The sequence below is a fragment of the Lathyrus oleraceus genome, chromosome 4 (genome assembly GCF_024323335.1).
Source record: "Lathyrus oleraceus cultivar Zhongwan6 chromosome 4, CAAS_Psat_ZW6_1.0, whole genome shotgun sequence".
Taxonomy (NCBI): Eukaryota; Viridiplantae; Streptophyta; class Magnoliopsida; order Fabales; family Fabaceae; genus Lathyrus; species Lathyrus oleraceus.
Window position 1 is genome coordinate 116,707,797 of NC_066582.1, and position 16,694 is coordinate 116,724,490.

The window sequence follows — 16,694 nt, forward strand, 5'->3', positions numbered from 1 at the left end:
AAATACTGAAACAGAAAAACTAACTATCCTACACTTTAGCATATGCTGTCAGGAATGAATGTCATAACATTCAGTTTGACGTCCAGAACATAGGCCATATGCTAGGTCTGTTATTCTCCTGAAACACAGACTGAAATAAATACTGAACTGTAGCAGAAAAACCAACCTGCCTATAATTCAATATCTGCTGTCAAAGGATGAATGTCATAACATTCAGTTTGACATTCAGACAATAGGCTATGTGACAGGTCTGTTATTCTCCTGAAAAACAGACTGAAATAAATACTGAACTGTAGCAGAAAAACCAACCTGCCTATAATTCAATATCTGCTGTCAAGGATGAATGTCATAACATTCAGTTTGACATTCAGACACTAGACTATGTGCCAGGTCTGTTATTCTCCTGAAAAATAGACTGAACTAAATACTGAGCTATAACAGAAACAACAATTATTCTATAGTTCAGTATTTGATGTCATGGATGAATGTCATAACATCCAGTTTGACATTCAGTAAATCTTGTATTAGCTAATCCTGCAGCATACTACTCAAGCATGTCATGACATCAGTCAAGACATCAGAGTACAGTTAGTGTTTTAATACAAAATGTAGCCAATCAAACATCTACAAACTCCCCCTTTGGCAAATTTTTGGCTAAAACAACTTGGCATCAGAACAGAGTTCACAGCAGCGGAAAACACACATCCAAGCAGAGAATTAACATAGCTAATACACTCAGAACAGCAACACACTCAGCACACATAGAAGTTGAAAAAAACTTCAAACAGCAGTAACACAAGTAGATAGCAAACAACAACACACTCACACTCATCACACATAGAAGTTGAACATCAAGTTGCAGCACAACTTCTGGATTAGAGGATCTTCAACATCTGTTCAAGCATAACAAATCTGTTGTCTTGGGGTACAAGTGTTACTCCCCCTTTTTGTCAAAAATGTTGCCAAAGCAACACTCAATAATACAGACCAAAACAGAATAAATTACACACAAATTTCAGAAACACAGGAAATGCTCTATTCATATGACTCAGAGTCAGTATCATCATCAGTGCCATCATCAGGACTAGCATCCTCTTCTCCCTCTGTACTTTGTCTTGCAGCTCCTTCTGCAGCATCAGCAGCTTCACCAAGCACATCACCTTCAGTCATCTCCAATTTGATAATCAAATTTTCCAATGTGAGCTTCCTTGCCTCTAACTCCTTGCACGTTTCTTTGAGTATTGCAATGGCAGCAGCTTTACCTGGTTGTTTGCAAACACTTGATGTCTCTCCTGTTTCCATGGCAATGTCAGGAACATGCTTACCTAGGAACAGTTTATGATTGAAGGCCAAAGGGTTGTCTCTTCTCTTCACAGAATCATTCTCTGTTAATATGTTTGGAAATTGATTCAACACAATACCACATATGAGGGAAGGAAAGGCTATAGGCCCCTTCACACTGAAGCTTCCTGCATGCTTCATGGTTTGATCAAAAATATAGGATCCATAGTCAAAATTGGCTTTGGTTCCAACAACATATATGAACTTTCCAAGCATTACAGACACTGTAGATTTGTGATTGGTGGGCACCCAGTTAGCAGCTCCAATTTTGTTCAGCATTGCATACTTGACACTTAGTTTGTTGGCCACCAACTTACCTTTGAGAGGCCACTTCCTGACTTGATTAGCAGTGATGACTTGACAGATTTTGTTGTCAGTTACCTCAAGCTAAGGTTGAGCTACATCAGGTTTTCCCAAATACATGTTGATTATTGAGGGAGAGAAGTTTACACACTTGCCTCGCACATATACTTTTCTGAATTCCTTGGACTTTCCATCAGCACATTCTTCAGACACATTGACAATAAATTCCTTTACTAATATCTCATATCATTTTGAGAACTGAGTCACAGTCTTCATTAACCCTGCCTCTTGAATAAGGTCTATAATCTCCTTACATTCCAGGACATTCTGAGCCAATTCCCTTTCCAAAGCCAGCCTCTTATGATAAACATATTTCCACCTGTTCACACTAGAAGCAAAATGGAATGATATGTTGTCAATTGGTACCTCAGGGACACTAGTTGCAAGCTTGCTAGTGGTTGGATTCTTCTTTGACAGAGAGGCAGTGACATCACATGGGACATCTGAGTCAGACTCCACAACAATAGACTTGGTCTTCATTTTCTTGGGCACCCCTTTGCTCCAAGATTTTGTTGGACCATGACCTTTCCTCTTGAGGGAACTCTCTGCCACCTTTGGATTGGGAGAGGTTGGCACATCAATCTTCCTTTTGGGGGACCTCTGCACCACTGTTTTCTTTTCTCTCCTAGTCCTAACCCTTTTGGCTATGCTAGGGACAACTGAGGTCAACAACTCATTATCAGAAAATTCCTCCAGGTCTACTGCTTCAGCTTCACAGTTAGGGTTGTCACTGACATCATGAGTGACACGGACTTCCTCACCACCCACATTATCTAAGGGTTTGTCAATATTTGACCCCTCATGAGCATCAGTTTGCTCAGCATCATCAGATACATTCTTTCCTAAGGAAACTATATTTTCTTGACAAGCAACATTATCAGGTACAATAGTGTTTAAGGGAATGCAGACCCCAAGAACCTTATGATTACCAGACAGTATTCCAGTCACCATAGTTGCAATGGTATTGTGAACATACCTGGAGCCTTCTCTGGTTTGTTCATCAAGCGCAATTGCTGAGGAGAAGCCTGAGACAGTTTCTTTAGGTCTTCTTGCATGTGAGGTATTCGTAGAGTCAGACACAGGATCTTCCCTGTTAGGGTTGCATGATTCAGAGCTAGAGGAATCAGACATGGTCGTGGAGGAAGATGAGTTGGATTGGTGCGACATGATGAATATCATAGAGGCGAAATGAAAAGTTTCTTTGAGAGAAAGCTTGCAAGACTGGAAGTTGAAACGATGGAAGAGGTAACGCTTGTTGCACGAGCAGTATCTATTATTTGTTGACCAATCAGAGCGAACTCTCAAATGTTTAATAATTTGACTTATTAAACAGGAAATAACTAACATCATTAGTTGCTATAATTCCTCAGACGGACACATTCCCACTTTGCCCCTTAATTTGTCAAACTGATTAACATCCAATGTCATGACATTCTGAGTGACATTGTGCTCAGTCTGCATTTAGTTCATCCATACCAGTGGGGAACACCTGCTACCAGATGCTAGGTACTTAGCTTCTACAATGGATAATGATGCACAATTTTGTTTCTCCCTTGCAACTACACCACTTTGATGAGGACTAATAGGTGAGGACACCTCATGACTTTCAATCTGCATAGGTACCATTAAGTCCATGGGCAAAAGTTCCAGAATTTTGGATGTTTTTGGATGTCCAATCTTGGGGTGTGACATCTTGGTTAGCTTGCCCACCTGACATTTTCCACAGCCTTTTCTTTCATCCATAAGCAGATTTGGGATTCCTCTAACTGCTTCCTTGGTTATGATCTTCTTCATTCCTCTTAAATGAAGTTATCCAAGTCTTCCATGCCACAGCTTCACTTCCTGTTCTTCCTTGGCTAAGGGGCACTTTGAGGAGTAGTTTGAGACTTTAGGTTCCCACAGATAACAGTTATCTTTGGATCTGGATCCTCTCATAACTTCCTGATTCCCTTCATTCATCACCATACATACTTCCTTAGTGAACTGTACATTGAAGCCTTGATCACATAGTTGGCTTATGCTGATGAGATTAGCAGTTAGTCCTTTTACTAACAGCACATTACTCAGTTCTGGAACTCCAAGACAGTCCAGTTTACCAACACCTTTGATTTCTCCTTTAGCTCCATCACCAAATGTCACATACCTGGTAGTATGAGGATGTATATCCACCAATAAGTTACTCATCCCAGTCATATGTCTTGAGCAGCCACTATCAAAATACCAGTCTCCTCTGGTAGATGCCCTTAGAGATGTGTGAGCTAGTCTAGCAACCCATTGTTGTTTCTTGATGGGGGCATTATGCTTAGATGGCTTCTACTTAGGTCTGACTTGATGGGTCTGGTTAGGATAACCATGCAGCCTGTAGCAGAAGGGTTTTATATGACCAAATCTACCACAGTAGTGACATCTCCATCTCTAAAATTTCTTCTTCTGATGGTTACTCCTCCTGGTTCCCTGATGTTGTGACATTGGTTGTGACTTCTGCTTGAGTTTCTGAACTTCATCCTTTGAGCTTTTGAGTTCAGTTGAGTATTTCTTACCAAAGCCTAGACCAGACATGGTTCCTGACTTCTGTCCCACCTTTAGAATCTCTTCCAAGGTGTTAGTTCCTTTATTCAGCATTCTGATGGATTTTGTCATTTGTTCTAGCTTAGATGTCAGCAAGGTTATTTCACCATTTAGACCATCTATGACAGTCAAATGCTTCTTTTTCTCAGCTTCCAACTCCTTGATGAGTTTCTTCTGCTTTTCTCCTTGTATACACACTTCTGCACTTTTGACACATAGCTCTTTATATGAAGCGGCAAGTTCATCAAAGATAAGTTCATCTCCACTTGAGTCATCATCAGAGGCACAGACACTGGTTAGGGCAGTGACATGTTTAGCATATTCTCCTTCAGATTCACTCTCAGAGTCTCCTTCAGACCAGGTGACAGATAGCCCCTTCTTTTGCAAGTTGAGGAAGGTAGGGCATTCAGCTCTAATGTGACCAAAACCTTCACATCGATGGCACTGGATTCCCTTGCCTTGGTTGACCTTTTCTTCAGATTTTGATCTTCTACTGATGTCAGTTGAAGAGTTCTTGACATTAGGTCTGCCCTTTTGATCAACCTTCTTTATGAACTTGTTGAACTGTCTTCCAAGCATGGCTATAGCTTCTGAAATGCTTTCATCACCTCCAATATTTCCTTCTTCTGAATCCTCTTCAGTATTTTATATAAAAGCTATGCTTTTGTTTTTCTTTTCAACATCCTCACACAAGCCCATTTCAAAGGTTTGAAGATAACTAATAAGCTCATCAACCTTCATATTGCAAATATCTTGAGCCTCTTCTATAGCAGTGACCTTCATGGCAAAGCTCTTGGGCAATGATCTGAGAATCTTTCTTACAAGTTTTTCTTCAGACATTTTCTCTCCTAAGCCACCAGAAGTGTTGGCAATTTCAAGAATATTCATGTGGAAGTCATGAATAGTCTCATCCTCTTTCATCCTCAGATTTTCAAACTTGGTGGTCAGCATCTGAAGTTTAGACATCCTCACCTTGGAGGTACCTTCATGAGTTGTTTTGAGAGTATCCCAAACTTCTTTAGCCAGCTCACAGTAATGAACCAGTCTAAAGATGTTCTTATTTATCCCATTAAACAGTGCATTCAAGGCCTTAGAGTTTCCAAGGGCTAATGCCTCTTGCTCCTTGTCCCACTCTTCTTCAGGAACTTGCATAATGATTCCATCTTTACCTGTCTTCGTTGGATGTTCCCATCCCTTGTTGATAGCTCTCCAAACCTTGCTATCCAAAGAACTCAAGAAGGCTATCATACGAGGTTTCCAGTCATCATAGTTAGAACCATCCAGCATGGGTGGTCTATTTGAGAATCCTACATCCTTGTCCATGGTACTAGAAAGTAACGTCTCTAGATCTCACCCAGAAATTAACAGGCAGGGTGCCTGCTCTGATGCCAATTGAAATTCTAGTTAACAGACATTCGATGTCATACTGGATGTTATGACATCCAATTCTGCGCAGACAAGAATGATGCAGAACGTAAATGTAAAGTACAGTAAATAACACAAAAGATTGTTTACCCAGTTCGGTGAAAAACACACCTACATCTGGGGGCTACCAAGCCAGGGAGGAAATCCATTATTAGTAGTATTAATTCAGACCTTAAACCAACTGTTTAATCCTATCACTTAATACCTACCCAATGCAATTTCAATCTAAACTAAGACCAGAGTTCCTACTCACTCCCCCTCAATCACCACAGTGATTACAACCTTTAATTAAGTTTAAAGTCAATGGCGAAGTAATACTTCAAACAACTCTTGATCGTGCTTCACAGCTTTAATCAAGATACACAGCACCCGCGCTTAAAAGCTTAGAGTGACACAACACTTACAACTCAATGAACACCCTAGTCCAATGCAATCATCTAGGTGATAATTGCTTGGCTCACAAGTTAAACCTAATACAAGACACAACTAACATACAGCAGTGAAGTATGATGGTACAATGAATGCTTCACGCTTAAAATCCCTGAGTTGCTGAAAGTAGGATTGCCATCCTTTTATATTGCAGCACTTGGGCCTTGTACTTGTATTTCCTAAAATTAAGGTTAAGCAAGTTAACCTAATTTCCACATATTAGGGTGCTAACAAATAGGCTATTTGTTAGGTCCATTAATTGTAGCTCATTTGTTAGTTTCCTGGATTTTAGCTCAGCTGTTAGATTCCTGAAAAATAGCCTGAGAAAAATACTGAAACAGAAAAACTAACTATCCTACACTTTAGCATATGCTGTCAGGAATGAATGTCATAACATTCAGTTTGACGTCCAGAACATAGGCCATATGCTAGGTTTGTTATTCTCCTGAATCACATACTGAAATAAATATTGAACTGTAGCAGAAAAACCAACCTGCCTATAATTCAGTATCTGCTGTCAAAGGATGAATGTCATAACATTCAGTTTGACATTCAGACAATAGGCTATGTGCCAGGTCTATTATTCTCCTGAAAAACAGACTAAAATTAATACTGAACTGTAGCAGAAAAACCAACCTGCCTATAATTCAGTATCTGCTGTCAAGGATGAATGTCATAACATTCAGTTTGACATTCAGACACTAGACTATGTGCCAGGTCTGTTATTCTCCTGAAAAACAGACTGAACTAAATACTGAGCTATAACAGAAACACCAACTATTCTATAGTTCAGTATCTGATGTCATGGATGAATGTCATAACATCCAGTTTGACATTCAGTAAATCCTGTATTAGCTAATCCTGCAGCATACTACTCAAGCATGTCATGACATCAGTCAAGACATCAGAGTACAGTTAGTGTTTTAACACAAAATGCAGCCAATCAAACATCTACAGAAGTACAAAACCAAATAGGTAAGAATATTAAAACTCTTCAATCAGATCGAGGTGGTGAGTATTTAAGCCTAGAGTTTGATGACCATCTAAAAGAGTGTGGGATTCTATCCCAAATTACTCCTCCTGGAACACCCCAATGGAACAGTGTATTTGAGAGAAGAAATCGAACCTTGTTAGACATGGTCTGATCCATGATGAGTCACGCCGATCTTCCAAACTCCTTTTGGGGACATGCACTATTGACAGCAGCTTACACACTTAACCGTGTTCCATCCGAAAAGATTGAGAAGACACCATATGAGATATGGAGTGGTAAGAAACCACATATGTCTTATATCAAGATTTGGGGTTGCGAAGTTTATGTGAAATGACAAATTTCAACTAAGCTTGAGCCCAAATATGACAAATGCTTATCTGTAGGGTATCCGAAAGAAACAACAGGGTATTACTTCTACAACCCTTCTGAGGGCGAAGTGTTTGTCGCTCGAACTGGAGTTTTCCTAGAAAAGGATTTTATTTCCAAAGGAATCAGTGGGAGGAAAGTAGATCTTGATGAAACTCAAGAATCACAAAGCATTGATACACCTATGGAGGAATTAGAGCATGAAATACAAGTAGTTGTGGAAGAGCAACCTACTCAAGTAGAGTAAGACCAGCGGAGGTCAAGTAGGATACGTCACCTACCTAAGAGATATGGATATCTCATAACTGATCAAGGTGATGTATTACTCATGGATCAAGATGAGCCTATGACCTACCAAGAGGCCATAACTGGTCCCGAGTCTGAGAAGTGGCTAGAAGCCATGAAATCTGAAATGGATTCCATGTACACAAACCAGGTTTGGACCTTGGTAGAGCCTCCTGTAGGAGTTAACCCTATAGGATGCAAGTGGGTCTTCAAAAAGAAGACTAACATGGATGGTAAGATACACACCTATAAGGAAAGATTGGTTGTAAAAGGATATAAAAAAATTCATGGGGTTGACTATGATGAAACCTTTTCACCAGTTGCAATGCTTAAATCTGTTCGGATTTTACTTTCTATCGCTGCATATCATGATTATGAAATATGGAAGATGGATGTCAAAACTGCTTTCCTTAATGGGAATCTTCTTGAGGATGTGTACATGACACAACCTGAAGGATTTGACATACCAGAAGAATCCCAAAAGATATGTAAGTTACAAAGATCAATCTATGGATTGAAGCAAACTTCCAGAAGCTGGAACCTTTGTTTTGATGAAATAGTAAAACAATATGGATTCATCAAGAATGAAGATGAGCCTTGTGTCTACAAGAAGGTTAGTGGGAGAATGATCATCTTCCTGGTATTATATGTAGATGCCATATTACTCATTGAAAACGATGTCCCTACCCTGCAACAAGTAAAGTCTTGGTTGGGGAAATGCTTATATATGAAGGACCTAGGTGAAACAACCTATATATTAGGAATCAGGATCTATAGAGATAGATCATAAAAACTGCTTGGCCTAAGTTAGAGTACATACATAGACAAAGTGCTGAGACGCTTTAATATGCATGATTCCAAGAAAGGATTCATACCTATGAAACATGGTATGTGTCTATCAAAAACACAATCCCCTTCAACTAAGGAAGAAAGGGATCACATGAATAAGATTCCATATACATATGAAATAAGATCTATCATGTATGCCATGTTATGTACTCGACCAGATGTCTCGTATGCTTTAAGTGAAACGAGTATGTACCAATCTGATCCCGGTGATGCTCATTAGGTAGCTGTCAAGAATATCCTTAAGTATTTGAGAAGGACTAAGGACTCGTTCTTGATATATGGAGGTCAGGAAGAGCTTGTTGTAATCGGATACACCGATGCTAGCTTCCAGATAGATAAGGATGACTTTAGATCACAATTTGGTTATGTGTTTTGCTTATTCTACAACCGAGGCCAAGTATATTGATGCCTCAAGTGCAACAAAGGAAGTTGTTTGGATCAAAAGGTTCATTAGTGAACTTGGCATAGTTTCTAGAATTGTGGATCCCATTAATCTATATTGGGATAACAATGGTGCTATCGCACAAGCTAAGGAGCCTAGATCTCACCAATGATCAAAACACATACTTAGGCATTATCAACTCATTCGAGAGATAATAGATAAAGGAGATGTGAAAATATGCAGAGTACCTACACTTGACAATACTGTTGACCCACTGACAAAGCCTCTTGTGCAGTAGAAGAATGATGGCCATACTAGATCTATGGGCATTAGGGGTATGCTTGATTGGCTCTAGTGCTAGTGGGAGATTGTTGGTGTAAGCCCTAGAGGCCAATACTTTTGGTACTTGTATCGAATTATTTATAAATAATAAAAGGCTTTTTCTTTATTATGTTTGTTTAATAAAGTCCCTAGAATAGCTAGTCCGTTTAATGTATCAAGTGTGACTTAATCATGAGATCCCATTAAACATTAGGACACTATTATTAAAGTATCTGTAGTCGAGCTTTGTTGTAAAGTGGGATAACATTAAAGCATTAAGACTATTATGTATATAGACTGATGATCACATCTCATGGATCATGGATAAGGAGTTATCAAGTCTTAAGCATAGGTATGAATATTAAGAGTAATATTTATACTGGATTGACCCGCTATGACAATACTATATAGAATGTTATGAAAGTGTCATAAGTTATTCTCATGGTGATATTTGTGTATACCACCCTTCGACCTAAAACCACTATGGACCCTAGATGTAGAGTCGAGTGCCTTATTGTTGATCAAACATTTTCCGTAACTGGATGACCATAAAGACAGTTGATGGGTACTCCACGGAGAATGCTGAGGGACATTAGTGACCTAGATGGAATTTGCCCATCCTGCGTAACAAGATAAATGTCTAAGGGCCCAATATTGAACTAGACAAGGATGACACGGTATATACCTTGTTTTCAATATAGACATAAGGGCAAAAGGGTCATTGTACACATAAGTATTATCACAAAAGCATTTGTCAGATCACATGACATTTTCGTGTCTTGGGTAGCAGTGATGTGTTGCTAGATACCGCTCACTGTTTATTATGCTAAATACGTGATTTAATATAATTACAAATGTCACGAGAACCTATAGGGTCACACACAAAAGGAGGGATTGATGAGAGATAGAGTAAATAAGGAACACCGTAAGGTACAATGCACTTAAGTGAATTGTAGAACATCGTAAGGTACGGCGCACTTAAGTAGAATATGAAATATGGTAAGGTACCACATGCTTAAGTGATTTTGGTATATCATAAGATATGGGCCACATACACTTAAGTGGGCTTTTTAGCTTACAACCCACACAAGTGGTTCTATAAATCGAACCCTTGTGCAGAAGCATTTGTGCAGTTGAAATTTCGTTTCTCTCTCTCTCTCTCTCACTCAAAGCCTTCATTCATAGTAGCTAGCACTGAGATTGAAGGAATATGTTCGTGGGGACTGAGTAGAGGCATTGTCACCATTCAATGTTCGTGATCACTCCTTAGATTTGCATCAAAGGTTTCAATCGCCACAAGAGGTAATAATTCTATCACTGATCATGCCCATTCGTAAGGATCACTAAAGGAGAAGTTTTTTAATTTCCTGTGTATTGGATCGCTATTCTCCTACACGTGGTATGAATGAATGCCACGTAATAATGTGTGATGAGTTGTTGTTGTTTGTTGGTGCTAATAGCATTATAACATGAATTGATGATTACATGAAGAATGATGTGATACTTGAATGATGAGATGGGTGTAAGGAAATACTTTACGGTGAACCTTGATGTGTTAATTACATGTTATTTAAGAGTCATGCATCATAGTGTACAGACTTTGGTCCAGTTTTGGTGAGCCTCGATCCTATGGTGATGGATCGGGTGCAAGTAGCTAATTCCTATTGTGGGGGATTACTTAAGCGTTACCTAGGGTGATCGTAGCAATTTTTAGTATGCTCTGATTCCAAGAGGTAATCGATCATATGGTAGGGATTATGGAGTGAGATGAACCTGAGGGTTCATATTTGGTACCACATGCATGTCGAGCCGGTGTTGAGTGCATTGCATAAGTGTTGCATTGTGTTGATTGTTGATGATGTGTTATTGGATGAAAATACTTGGTGTATTGGTGTTGATTGAGAATTGTCTAAGTTGATATTATGCAATAATTTACTTCCACCTATTTTTCATTGTTGATTATTGAAGTGTATTCTCACCCTTTCTGTTTGAATGCTGCTTTTACATGGGTATCATGCAGATACTCAGGATTAGTTTTGCTGCATAAGTGGAAGGTAGCTCTCGAAGTGGCTTCCCATAGTTGTTGTTTGTTTTAGTAGGGTCATGCTCTGGTCAATGTAACATTGGGTTGGGAATGTTTTATTTTAACTTCTTTTGTCATTGTGTTTTCGACAAGGTTTAAATGGCGATGATGTGAACATCATGATATTTGTTATTGCATTATGAAGTTTGAAGTTATTAGATTTTATACCTTGAGTTGAAATTATAAATTGTTTGATTGATTCCACTGCAATGATACCCTAAGTGAAGGTGAGCAGGCGATGACAGGTGTTGTATGATGAGTTTTGTAACCCGTGTTACAGAGCATGGTTGATTTTGATATGTCTCACACCCTTGTAGTTGTATTTTTAATTAAATTATGCGTTAAAATTACGTACGGGGTTTAGGGTGTTACAGTGAGACCTATCTCATGGCAAACCCCGATTGATTCATTCGTACATGAATAATGATAAAAATAAGAGAAGTTGTTATTTTTGAGTTTGTATGCTTAAATATATTTGTTTCGTTTGCATTAGCTGAGGCAAATCAGATATGAATCATATACTGAAAGGTAATGAATCGTTATCTGAAAGTGAATTGCTAAACAACCGAGTTCGAGGCGACGTCAAAAGGGTGTCTTGATATCAATTGCGAAAGCCTCGTAGTATTGCTAAATAAATGTTCTCAGATGAATGATTCAGGATAGCAAAAGAAAATAAATTATCCATCTGAGAGAGTACACACTCTGTGAAAATAGGTGTTGTACGATTTTGACTATTTCCTATAACTCGCTATGTTTTTCTCATATTCAAATGGGAGAGTTAATTGGGTGTGTAGGGATAGGTAGTCATGTATCCCATGTCCTGCCTTTAACTTTTGATAATTATATTCATCAGCATTGAAACCCCAATATTTCAATCGCCTTAGCTTTATATCACTAGAGTAAAAATCTGTAATCAAATAATATCTCTCTGTGGTTCAATATCTTTTATACTACTTTACATTGTCGTGCACTTGCGGCTTCCATCAATATGTAAATGGTCAACTCCAAAATCAGTGAAGTAAAATAATTTTTTTACCGTATCCTCATACATCACCATAAAATAGTAAAGCCAAAAGAAAGATTTATTCCATTAATAATATTTTTCAAACATTTTTAATTCATGATTCACAACCACCGTCACTTTGGAATCAGTTTATAAATGGACACGTATCTCCTAAATATTTTACCAAGTAAAAAGTTTCACTATCTCTCACCTCTCCAAATTTTATATCAAAGAAACTCATATTACTCCCTCTTATGTTTCTTTGGTTGCTTATGATATCTATTATTCCTTTCCACTACGATACATAAGCTCCAACCTAGTTCCACTCCACGTGTCTTCTTAGGATATCCATCAAATATTATGATTACAAGTGTTATGATATATTCTCAAATAATATTATCATTTATAAATATGTTTTTTTATGAAACTAAGTTTCCCTTCTCCAAGTTGCACATACTCTGCATTCCATATCCTACAACTTTCTAGACAACAATTTATCGCTCTATATGATTAACTTTTTGTAAGCACCAACTGTCACCCACAACATCATACTCCTTCATTGGTAAGTGCCAAATTTACATAAAATAAGAAAGCACTTATTAATTTGTTTTACAAGCAATCAATACAAAAACCCCAATTTATCTATGAGAAGTGAGAAAACACATGTTTGTACTTTTATAGGGTGTATTAACCAAACACAAGTAAAAAGGACTAGAAAACTACAATTCAACATTCAAAGACCAAGCCAAAGCAAAACCTCTGAAATCCAAGCTCGCTCGGCCCGATCATAGGTGCGCTAAGTTTAGACAAGATGTTAGATGGTACGTTTTGGTTCAAGTACTTCGATGTAAAGCAAGGTTTTATGTGCTAAGCAAAGGGGAGGTGCACTTAATGAGGCAAGACGCCTAGGACCACCTATTAGACATATAGTATTGCTTAATAGGAAAGAAAGCAAACTCAATAGGAGCAAGAACTGAGCACATAGAGATGGGTCAATTTGTTAGTCATATTTTCTAAATAATCGTAGGAATACCGCTTCTTCTTCATTTTCTAGAGCTCCTAGCATACCAGAAATTTTATTGAATTTTGTCAGGTGCGTCTATGGGTCTTCATGATCTAAACCCGCAAAAGGGTTAACATACAAAATTTGTAATAAACCCATTTTCATTTCATTTTGTCGGACATTCCTTTGCATTCTAGCTAGATGAGCTAGACATATGGGACTATTGTGACACAGCGTGTCACAATTGTTGTTCCCATAAGACTCTAGCTAAATGGCTATATTCCTTTTGCCATGTTTATTTGCTTTGAGACATAAGACTCTTCTAGATCAAGCCTTTCGGCTCTTTGTTCTTTTTTCTATATTTACTATGGTTTCTATGTGTGTTTCTTTCGATTTCGAGATTGAATAACAATTGTTTTGTAGGAGCCTTACCTCACATAAATTCTCAATAGCTTTTAATGCTTCCAATTCCAAGTAATCATGAAATATGAAAAATGTCAATTTGGTTTAGAAAATGTGTTAAGTAGTCAAGGATTATCAAATAATAAATGTGTAATTGACTTTACTAATTTTGATTATCCTAGTAGAAGTTAAACCATCTCTTTAAACGCTACTAGCAAATTCAACAATGAAAAATCAAAGAAAGAACATGCTGTAAATTGTAACACCCTAAGACTCCACAACTCTTACTTAATTAAATTCATAAAAATAAAACATTTTTAAACACCAAGGGTGTCACACATCTCTTTAATACAAACATAATTCTCAAAAATTTACAATATTGTCCCAAAACGTCAAAGATGACTCAAACAGATCTAATTGCTCCATGTTTATACTGAGAACAGACGCACTCTCAGTGTTTGCTCTAGATAACTCTTCCAAAGTTTCCTTCTGAATTTCAATGCTAGCTAAATTATTATAGGGACTATTTCCTATATAACTTCGTTTCCTCCTCGTGTTTACTGTAGATTGCTGGAGACTTGCCTCTTCCACTGATTTTTGTAACACCTAACCAATAAAAGAGAGCAAACTTTGTTGATTCAATTCCAATTGTTGCAAACGATCCTTCGAGTAATGTAACTATATCTCATTTTGATTCCCCTCCTCTTGCTGCCTCTGATGTTCCATAAGTAGTTGTTCTTTTTCATTTCTAAGTTTTTCAATCTGAGCTTTAAAATTCCACCACTCTGATTCTGTTAATGGAGCAGCAACAACACTAACACCAGAAGCCGCCGCCCATTGGCTATGAGTATTAGGCACATAATGGCCAAAATATCATCTCCCCTATAGATATTTTTTATGAGATTTGGTTGATCTTTTACAAAATCTTCATTTGTGAATTCCCATTGTTCTTGACCAACCTTTCTAAATCCCTGATCAAACCAAAAACCATAACACAGTTCAATAAATAAATTAAAAAACAAAATAATAACAAGAAAAATAAGAAACTCTATTTAGATCTCGACAATCAATTTGAAATCGAATGATTGAGATAAACAATTGTGTATCAAAGTTATCACCCCAAATCCAAATCCATAATCAAATGAAAAGCCATAACATATTTCAAGCAATCTAAAACGCCTTAGTTAACCGCTTTTTACAAACAAAGCCATGTTTGGATAATCTTAATCAAGTGCTTCTAACATAAGAGATTATCATATAAGTTTATTTATAAGCTATTTCTATAACAAAACATAATTTTCAAAAGCTTGTAGTTTTTTTTTACAAGTGTTAATGGAAGTAATCAAGTTCAAATAAGTCGATCGAAGTTAACAAGCTCAAATAAGTCGATCGAAGTTAATAAATCCATAAATATTTTTTTTTAAATTACCATCAAATCAAAAACCATAACAGAGTTCATTCAACAATAAAAAACTTTAATGGCAATGATTAAAAAGAACTAAACAAGCATCATTAACAAAATAATCAATCAACCTATCAAAGTAATGAAAATTCTAAGTACATTAAATTTCCTTACATAGGTGTTAAGTTGTCTGACAAAACTCGAGAATTTGTTATGCTTAAAGAATATGGGCAACAAATCCTTCGAAAAATCATATTGAATCCAAACAACGAAACTTCTATGGGTAGAACTCCACGAAATAATGGTATCAGTTGTATGATCATTGACCATCATATAAGTCTTAGATAGAAAAGAAGGTATAGAGTTTAAACTACTCCGACCTTGCTCCATCATTGCAGAATCTCAAATTAAAAAAAAACATACAAAAATGATTCCTCAAACCTCAAATCCAAAAAAAAACACACAAAAAATGATTCCTCAAACACCCTTTAAATAGTAAAAAATTCCTATAAAAAAAATCAATAAAAATTCTTCCTTTTTATTTCTCTTTTTCATATTAATAATTGTCATCAATAATTTTAAAAAGGATATTTTTTTTCCTTTTTCAATTCCCAATTCATTCATAATTTAAGCTTACAACTCAAAAGGTGAATTTTTTTGCTGATTCATATGTTGAAAACACAATGGTCAAATTGTAAATAGCATAACAAGAACAAAGAAATGGTTGTCTATTTTTTCTTTTTTCAAATGTTCATAATTTTTGTTTGTCCTTATCTGCCAAAATATTAAAGTACTTTGACCATTTTTTAAATTTTATGTATCATTGAATTTACTATTTCTAGATAAAAAATAAAATAGTTTATTGATAAATAATATAATATAATATTTTAAAATTACTAACTTAGTGAGCAAGTCATAACGAATAGTTATTCAAATATATAATTTATTTTATAAATAATAAAAATATATAATATTTTGAATTAACAATTTGATTATATTATAGTGAATTGAATTGTTTGAATCCATGAATGATATGGTTGATATTGCTGATATTGTTGCTATTTATTTGTGGTTGTTCATCTTTAGGAATTTTTGTGCATAATATGATTTTAATCTATTTTACTGTGTAATTGTTATTTTTTCGGAGCAGTCAATAACCAAATCCCGAATGGCCTATTTTTCATGAAAAATCCCAAATGGCTAATTTCCCCTAATTTTTGCGGCCTTTCAATAGTGCTGCTTATTTGTGTATTTTCTAGGGCGGTTAGAACACAAATAGGTGAAATAAGTGAGTTTCAAATATGTTCAATAGGGAGAGAAACACAAAAAAAAATCGCAGGTAGACATAAAAGGGGATTGATTGTCTTATTTCATGCATAACTTGAGTTTTGTAAGTCTGTTTGAGGTGTCTTCAATTGCGTTAGAAAGCTAACACAATAATATTTCTTTTAAAGTGGGGAAATTAGGTCTAGGAATTC

At 36.7% G+C, this 16,694-nt stretch overlaps 1 long non-coding RNA gene across 1 annotated transcript; it reads right to left on the reverse strand.

Annotated features, from left to right (window-relative positions):
- Positions 1-14,096: 14,096 nt before the first annotated feature.
- LOC127135264 (uncharacterized) lies at positions 14,097-15,651 on the reverse strand. Its single transcript, XR_007808490.1, has 2 exons — positions 15,391-15,651; positions 14,097-14,785 (listed from the first exon to the last, which is right to left on the reverse strand). It is a non-coding gene; the product is annotated as an uncharacterized LOC127135264 (long non-coding RNA).
- Between the last annotated feature and the right edge of the window lie 1,043 nt (positions 15,652-16,694).